This window comes from Gavialis gangeticus, unplaced genomic scaffold, assembly GCF_001723915.1.
Source record: "Gavialis gangeticus isolate Ggan-Ray unplaced genomic scaffold, GavGan_comp1, whole genome shotgun sequence".
Taxonomy (NCBI): domain Eukaryota; kingdom Metazoa; phylum Chordata; order Crocodylia; family Gavialidae; genus Gavialis; species Gavialis gangeticus.
In genome coordinates this window covers 42,955,441-42,963,633 of record NW_017729034.1, presented here as the reverse complement: position 1 = coordinate 42,963,633, position 8,193 = coordinate 42,955,441, and the positions used below count along the sequence as shown (strand labels likewise).

The 8,193-nt window shown below is 43.8% G+C and overlaps 1 protein-coding gene and 1 long non-coding RNA gene across 3 annotated transcripts in view; one reads left to right on the top strand and one right to left on the bottom strand.

Moving 5' to 3' along the window:
• LOC109304542 overlaps window positions 1-323 on the bottom strand; it is a 7,475-nt gene extending 7,152 nt beyond the window's left edge. Inside the window, exon 1 of the long non-coding RNA XR_002099415.1 lies at window positions 15-323. This is a non-coding gene — a long non-coding RNA (uncharacterized LOC109304542). The remainder of the gene's footprint in view (window positions 1-14) is intronic.
• The window catches only part of SDCCAG8 (serologically defined colon cancer antigen 8), a 181,158-nt gene extending 176,528 nt beyond the window's left edge, over window positions 1-4,630 (top strand). For both annotated transcript variants that reach the window (XM_019527201.1, XM_019527202.1), the window contains exon 18: window positions 4,251-4,630. The gene's annotated coding sequence lies outside the window, so the exon portion shown is untranslated. The remainder of the gene's footprint in view (window positions 1-4,250) is intronic.
• Window positions 4,631-8,193: the final 3,563 nt, after the last annotated feature.

The following is an 8,193-nucleotide window of genomic DNA, read 5'->3' as shown; positions in this document are numbered from 1 at the left end:
GATTTGAAGAAAACCTGAAAGAACAAAGACCTGCCCCTGCCAAGTGCTCCCTCGACACACACACAGATTTTGTTTCTTTAGTAACAGTCCTTCCACTCTCTCTCAGACCTGTAGCTTTTACATTTGCTCCACTTCTAAAAATGTCTCTCTCCCAGAAGTGAGTTTGAAAAACGAGGGAAAAAATCTTGTCAGTCACTTGAAAGGTCCATTCCCAGCCTTGGCTCAGGCTGGGAATGGACCTTAAATCACTTCATGTGTTTTAAGGCAGAAGGGACTGCTGTGATAATCTGGTTTGATTTGCTGCATAACCCCAGGCCATGCAAACACCCCTTAATCAAGCCATTTCCCTGGGTTCAGATGTATCCAAACTTGATTCAAAAGTAAAATCTACAAATTAAGGTCTAAAGTCCATATTTAGGCACCTGCATTAGTGGCCTGATTTCAAGGAGCTATATGTACTTTTCAAAGGCCATTCAAGCAGGTGCCTAATTATAGAAGTTAGCATCTTAGCTTTCCATATCTGGCTTATGGTCTAAACTCTCATTGCTCCAAAATCAGGAGAACCAGCAATAATACTAGTTTTGTTCTCTCCCAGATATCATTGGGATTCTGTTTAGAGCGCATAACTGGTCTTGGAGCTAACGATTTCCTGAATAAGAATATATAGTCTGCTGTAGTTTGCTCATGTCGCTCAAAGCTAGGAGTCTCCCTGCTTTCCAGATCCAGCTCAGTGCCTGACAGTTTTACAAAAACAAGTGTTTTGTCCCAGTTTATGTAATCCCCCTGCAGACTGGCTGCCTGAAGGAACTGCTGGCCAGCTGAGCCAGTGAAATGAAGAGCAGACTAGCTGATAGCATATGTACCTGAGGGATTATCTCCAGCTAGGCCTGTCAGATGCTCTGTCCTGCCCTTCTCTTCCCCATAAGAGCTCTCGTGAATCCCTAGCAGGAGGCTTCTCCCTCCCAGTGCTCAGCATCTTCCACTCCAAACTCTCTAGCTTTTCCTTTGGTACACTTGTCCTATTTTATGTTATAAAAATAGCCTACCAACCAGTTGCCCTCTTTCAAACTAGAGCTTAGTTACTCTCTACTCCTCTTGACTTCCTTTCATTCCTCAGATACTACTTCAGCATTCCTATGGGCCATGGAGAATATAACTTCAAGGATGGGGATCTTTCCATACCTGGGATTTTGCGGTTGTTCACTAGCTTGGTCAAGAATTTGCAGCAAGTCTCCAGGAACTAGTACACATGTACTGTTTTCTTAAAGGCAAATTAGTCTTTTTATGTTATCTTAGAGAAAGGTGGTTTGAGTCCATAAGTTTGTTAACAAAAGACCTACAGCCACCACTTCTCTGGCTGTTTTCTTCCAAGTGGGTCAGACTGAGTTGCCATAGGAGAGACCTCCAGTGAAAACCCATCTGCTACAGAATTAGTGAGGCTAATTAATCTGGAGATAGAGAAACACCGCTTAATCCATTCCCTGCCAGTGTCCATGTACTAGTGTTTTTTTACTGTCTAGTTTGAACGCACAGGCAGTGGGGCTTCCAGTGACTTTGGCGTGGGGTGTCTATGAGGCAGTCTAATGGACCCAGTGGGCAGATTTCCACCCTAATGAACCTAATTTTTCCCTCGCTCATCTCATTTGTTGTTTATTGTACTGAGCACTTGAGCTTCCTCCTCTGCTACTTTTCCAACAGAAAAATACCTTGATCCAAGTCTGTCTTAACCACACAGATCTGGTTACTGATCTGCATTTAGCCATATACAAGCTGTGTGCTTTACAAAGCAACCCTATCAGGAATCTGTAGCTGAAAAGATCAACCAGACATATGTCGGGTGCACTGGCCCTCCATAACTTGTTGCCCCTTTTGGTTCTTTATGATTTTTTTAGCAGGTGAAGGAAGGTGATTGCAAAGAGATTAGGGGGAATTATTCTTAACACTGACCAGATCTAGACAAACTATATTAGACAATAATTTAGTTGGAACTGTGTGAGACATTCTCCACAGGACTTAGCTTTGAGTTGCCCTGCCACCTAGTGGAATTCACGGCCACAAGTTAGACATCCAAGCTCTCTAAGTGTCTAATTTCTGGCCAGCACTGGACACCCAAGAATATGATCGACACACATGAGTACATGAACAGATAGCTAGATAAACTAGCCAGCAGAAAATGCTGAGAAACAGCCCTGCCCCATCATGGTTTGGCATCTAAACCTGGGCTGCAGGGATGTACCTCCTGCCCATGGGAGTCACTCCTGTTCTGTGAGTTGAACATCTAAATCTGATCGGGCCTTTTTTCACCAAATACAGAAAGGAGAAAATGGTGGTCATCCCCCCCCGGAAACAATGACCTAGCGATTACAGCACTCGCTTGGAATGCCAAAGATACGGGCTCAAATCACTTCTTGAAAGGACTTGAATCCACACAGCCCCATGAGTCTCCAACAGCTAGGGTAGAAGGCATTTTGGGGTGGGACATTTACCTTTAGGTTGAAGCTATTCTACTTTGCATAAGTACTTACAAACTTGTTGGAATGGAAACTGGTACCTAGGTCTTCTCTTTCTGGTCACCTTCTCTTTCTAGAGGCATTTTCCTGCATAATTAGCATCTAACTATGTATGTAGATGAAGTAGAACAGACTAAGAGAGTCTCCTCCAGCCCAAAATATCTTGTAGCCAGGTTTAGGTATCTAAAGTAGGAGAGGTAGGCTCCAATCCTACATCTGTAGGCACCCAGGTTTCCTACATCTAGCTAGTCTATAATTTAGAAAAGAAGCATCATGCCCCAAGCTGTATTTTGTGCAAGGCCCAATTCTTTAAGTCCTGCTGGTAGGGGAAAGCTTAGCATTTGAATTCACTGGGCTAAGGCATGCCCTAAGTGCTCATCAGCATCAGGACTTAGGCAGGTGTAGGCAGTTCTGCCCACCAACAGAAATTCAGCACCAAGGGGCCTTTACTAGTAGAAATGTGGGCACCTAGTGATTATAGGTGTATGCAGGATTAATTATCCAGGGAGCTGAGGATCTCAGTGGTGCCTAATTGTTGGACACTAAGCACCGAAGTCCTTTTGTGGACTCAGCCCACTGTTGTTTGGGTTGGTTCCTGGAACTGCTCTAAGAGGAATCCAACTCCTGCCTTACTTTTGCCTCCCGCTGCTTACCCTGATCATTGACTGCTCTCACTGCACATACTTCCCAAAAGGAAGCACCAGTTATCAACTTGCTTAAATAGACCACCTCTTCTTAAAGACCAGCATTTCTCTTGCTTCATTTGACGTGCTTCAGATTTAAACAATGAATTGTAGAAGCAGCTCTTGAGTTCTAGTTAACTTTTAAGCTTGAATAAAAATCAGATTTTTTTTGCCTTTTAATGTCAAAATAGCTGTAGGAAAAAGGGCTGAAATAAATCAAGAAAAAGGTAATTTATTTTTCTAAACAAGTTTTAAGTGTGTAATGCTTTACTAATTCAGACTGCTAAACAGAGAGGCAGTTTGCCGTGTTAGTCTAAAGTCAGACAGAAGGCAGGGTAGAGTTGTATCTTATAAACGAACTAAAGCTTATATATCTCTGAATTAGTGAAGTGAACTGCGTCTCTCTGTCCAGCTTATATATCTCTGATTTAGTTTGTAAGGTCTACTCTGCCTTCTGCCTAATTCTAGACAGCTGTCCCAGCTCAAATACCTTTAGTGAAACATTGAATGGCTACTTCAAAAGTGTGAACAGACACACAGTGGCTATGTAAGCATTTCAAAGTTGCAAATTACTCTTCCCACAAAAGGTTTCTAAACAGCACACACACAGTTTCCTGTTTTGCTACAGCTGCCCACCCCATGTACAGTCTGAACAATTCGCAGTAAACACACTCTGGCACAAACCTGCCACTTCTTTCCTGGAAAGGATAAGGGGCAGGACCTTAGACGTGCCCCAAAACAAGAGCTCTGTTATTTACTGCTAAACATGAACCATGTCTAGAGCTCAGGGAGATCTTGTTTTTCAGGAATCAAATGACTCTGTTCTTGTACCTGGATGATTTTTGATCTTAGAAAGAGCCAAGAACAGCAGGTCTACAGGAATTGTCGTGTTTTGAAACAGCATTTGTTTACACAGCATACCATATTCTTAACCATTGTGGGACTTCTTTTCTGAGCACTTACCCACAGGAAGGAGTGACACAAACAAATTAGAAATGCAAGTAACCCCACAGAACACAAGCTATTTATAATCCCATCTCTTTCTTCTATCTTACAGCAACCCAGTTTGCCAGTCTGAATGCTGACTTGTTTGACGCTGACCCCAAAGCAACATGTCTAATAGAAGTAAACTCTTGCTGGTTAATGTCAGTTGGTTTACACCAACTATTGGATGTGTTGCACTTAAGTCAAGAAACCTTTTCAAATGTGAGCATCTTACCAAAATTTCAAATACGACTTCAGCACAAGAGTTTTCCATTGCGCTTCCTGTGAAGTGTTGAGACTCACCATCGCGTTAAAACAGCTGTTGCACAGCATGGGCTTAACTCTTAGCTTGTACAAATTTTTAGAAAATATTTCAGATGTATTTTTGTAATTTATTCCAGCATTTATGTTCTATTACATTTGTAAATGCCAATAAACTTAATTTGATTTTTCTCTTGCTGTGTCATTTTGGATTTCAGGGAAAGAGGTCTGGGGTTTTTTGACATACAGTACTTTACATATTGATATTAACCACATCTTTGCATAATACATCTTCTCATCATTATTGGCTTTCAAGATAAGTAGCTAACTGGGAACTTTTTCTCTGTGAAGAGCCTTGTACAAGAATTCCTCACTTTACATAATTGCAGAGATTGGACCCCCAGGTTTCTCACTGCCCAAGTAAGGCTCCTAACTACTACACGATAGTCATTCTTAACCCACACTCTAGCCCAATTTATGACTTAATTATTTAACACAATGGCACTGTATTGGAAGCACAACAAGAAACTGTTTTGATCCAGTGGAAGAACAACAATGGTAAGAGACCAATGTGACTACACAAGGAGCTTCTAGGATGCCTCAAATGCAGAAGGGAATAATTAGGCACTGGAAAGATGGACAGATCACTAAGGAAGCTTATCAGGAAATAGCGAGAACTTGCAGGGACAAAATCAGAAGAACAAAGGTAAAAAATGAGCTGCAACTGGAAACAGAAGTTAAAATTACAGACAAGAAGAAGAGGTTCTGTAAGTATGTTGGCCAGAAAAGAAAGATGAAGAAAGCCAAGGATTGACTACAAAATAAACAGGGTAAAATGTAACAGAAAATGCAAAGAAGCCAGAACTGCTCAACAGCTACTTGGCTTCAGTCTTCACAAAAAAAAAGCTGCAACCATAAAGCTAATAAGGATTATTTGGATAAGAAAGAGTAGTCTGAGGGATGAGATAACAAAAGAGACAGTCAGAGAGCTTTTGATGGGTCTGAATGAATTCAAGTCAGCAGGGCCTAATGAACTGGCAGAGGAGATCTCTGAGTCTTTGGCAATAATACTTCCAAAGTCATAGGAGTCAGGCAACATACCAGAGGTCTGGAAAAGAACCAAACTAGTGCCCCTCCTTTAAAAGGCAAAAAGAAGGACCCAGGAAGCCATAGGCTGTTTAGCACCATCTTGAAATCCAGGAAGTTACTGGATATAATTCAAGTATATCAGCAACAAGAGGAAAAATCAGAGAATGTGAGTCCCTGAACGGGGAGTTACTGAACGGGGAGGCAACCTAATGACAGATGATGTGGAAAAGGCTGAAGTATTCAATGCCTTTTTCACCTCAGTCTTCACAGGCAAGGGCAGCTCCCAGACTACTGCACCTGGCAGCACACTATGGGGAGGAGGTGAGCAGCCAACAGTGGTGAAAGAACAGGGTAGGGACTATTTAGAAAAGTTGGACGTGTACAAGTCCATAGGGCCGGACACAATGCACTGAGGTACTGAGTGGATTGGCTGTTGTGATTGCAGAGCCACTACCAGAGGTATGAAAGAAATGCAGTAGATCTGGACTTCAGCAAGACTTCTGACAAAGTCCCAAATGGAGAAAGGTGGGTTAGACAAAACTACTGTCAGGGAGATAGACAACTGACTTGAAAGCCAGTAAGCAAAGGGTAATTATAAATTGATCCATGTGATAATGGCAGGACGTTTCAAGTGGAGTGCCGCAGGGGTCTCCCCTGGGCCCGGTGCCATTCTGCATGTTCATTAATGATCTGGATGCTGGAATAGAAATCTTCTTGACCAAGTTTGCAGATGACGTGAAACTGGGAAGGACAGTGAACCTGTTGCAGGATCTGAGCACAGTTCAGAAGGAGCTTGATAGACTGAAAAGCTGGGCTGGAGCTAACAAATGAAGTTCAGTACTGACAAATGCAAGATACTACACCTCTAGGAAGAGTAATCAAAAATACAAATACAAAACAGGTGACATCTGCTGGACAGCAACACTACAGAGAAAGATCTAGTCTTGGCGGACCACAAATTCAGTCTGCAGTGCAATGCAACTGCACAAAGGTAAATTTCAGGCTGCATTAATACAAGCATTAAGTTGCAGCAAAATAAGTTTAGATTTGACGTGAGGAAAAACTTCTTCACTTTTAGAAAAGTGAGATAGTGGAATAAACTGCCAAGGAAGTTGTGGCCTCCATCATACGAAGTGTTCAGGAGGAGGCTGGACAAGTGTTGATTGGGAAAGGTCTAGGAGTAGCTATGCCTGTGCTCTGCTATGGGTATTTCCCATGCTCCTGGGCTTTACTGGTTGCTATGTAGGACTGGGAAGGAATATTTTCCTCTCCTGTTGCTGCACACTGGGAGGTGGGGAAGCGTTTTCTTGCCTTCCTCAGATGCACTGGGTGTTGGCTGCAGGGAAGACCGGAGATTTTGACTCCACGTCCCAGCAGAAGCATTAGCACAAAGCCAGGGGTTCCTGGCTGGAGGGTCTCACCCTTCCACTCAAGGCCACATTGTTTTTGTGGTCCAGAAGTTTTACCCAATGGTCAGACTGGTACGGGGAGGGGGGAGAGGCTGCCTTCCTCTGTAGCAGGGGTCATGGTTTTCATCCTGGGAGTAGGGAGTAAAGAGGATGTGAAATTCACCTAAATACAGTATTTGTGGTATCATGTATAATTATGGGCTAAACCCACAAGGATCACTTAGGCATCTAACTCCAGTATTGTTGTTCAGTTATGCGTAACCCCGTAGGTATTGCATCTTTCTCTCCTGGTCACAATTACCTTATTTACTCAAATACAAGACAACAGTTTTTCCCAATCAGCATGATGGGGAAGGAAACTTCCTCTTGGATTAGAGTACCAGCCTGGAGGCAGCACTCTGCTGCAGCCTTGGCCACAGACTCAGGGCTGGAGCCAGAGCTGAGCTGCGACCTGCCTTGCGATGCAGTGGATCACTTGGTGGGGAGGGGGCCACATGGCCAGGGAAGCACAAAAGGAGACTGCAGGGGAGAGGAAAGCCTGCACCCCTACGCTTTTGCCTCATGTCTGTGCCTGCCCCCCTCACCCCCTTATCTTCTGCTCTGGCTTTCAGTCCCTCTAGCCCTGACCCAGCCCAAGCAGAAGCTGCCACAGCTTCCATCTGGCCAGGGTGGGCTGGACCACAATTACTGCTGCCTTCCCTATCCAGACCCAAGCTGCAGCAGCATGTAACAGGGGGGAGGGATATAGGGAGTGAGGGGAGCAGGGGGTGGAAGAGGTAGGGAGTAGAGACAGGCACAGGCAGCAGGAAAAGCAGGCACAGGGGCAAGGGAGCAAGAGACGGGTCTGGCCCCTCACCCCCACGCTGCTGCTTTTCCCATCCCAGCAATTGGTGGGGGGAGGAATTTAACATGACCCCCCCATATAATTAGATTCTATACTTGGAAAATTATAAATGTTACAATTTTCCATGTATAAAATGTAATTATTGGGAGGGGGGACATCTTAAATTCAAAGTAGTCTTGGATTCAGGTAAATGGGGTAATATTTATTTAAACAAAGCAGAACCCCTCCTACAGGACAACTCAAAAGACTAATGCCCAAAATACCTAACAGCTGGGACACTCTCCCATCAAGTGGGAGACATGAATACAAGTTCCCATTCAGACTCAGACTAAAGATCTGAAAACGGCTCTTTATGCCATCCCAGGAAAATGGCCCAGTCGCTGGACTATTGGGTATAATTGGGGGGGGGGGGG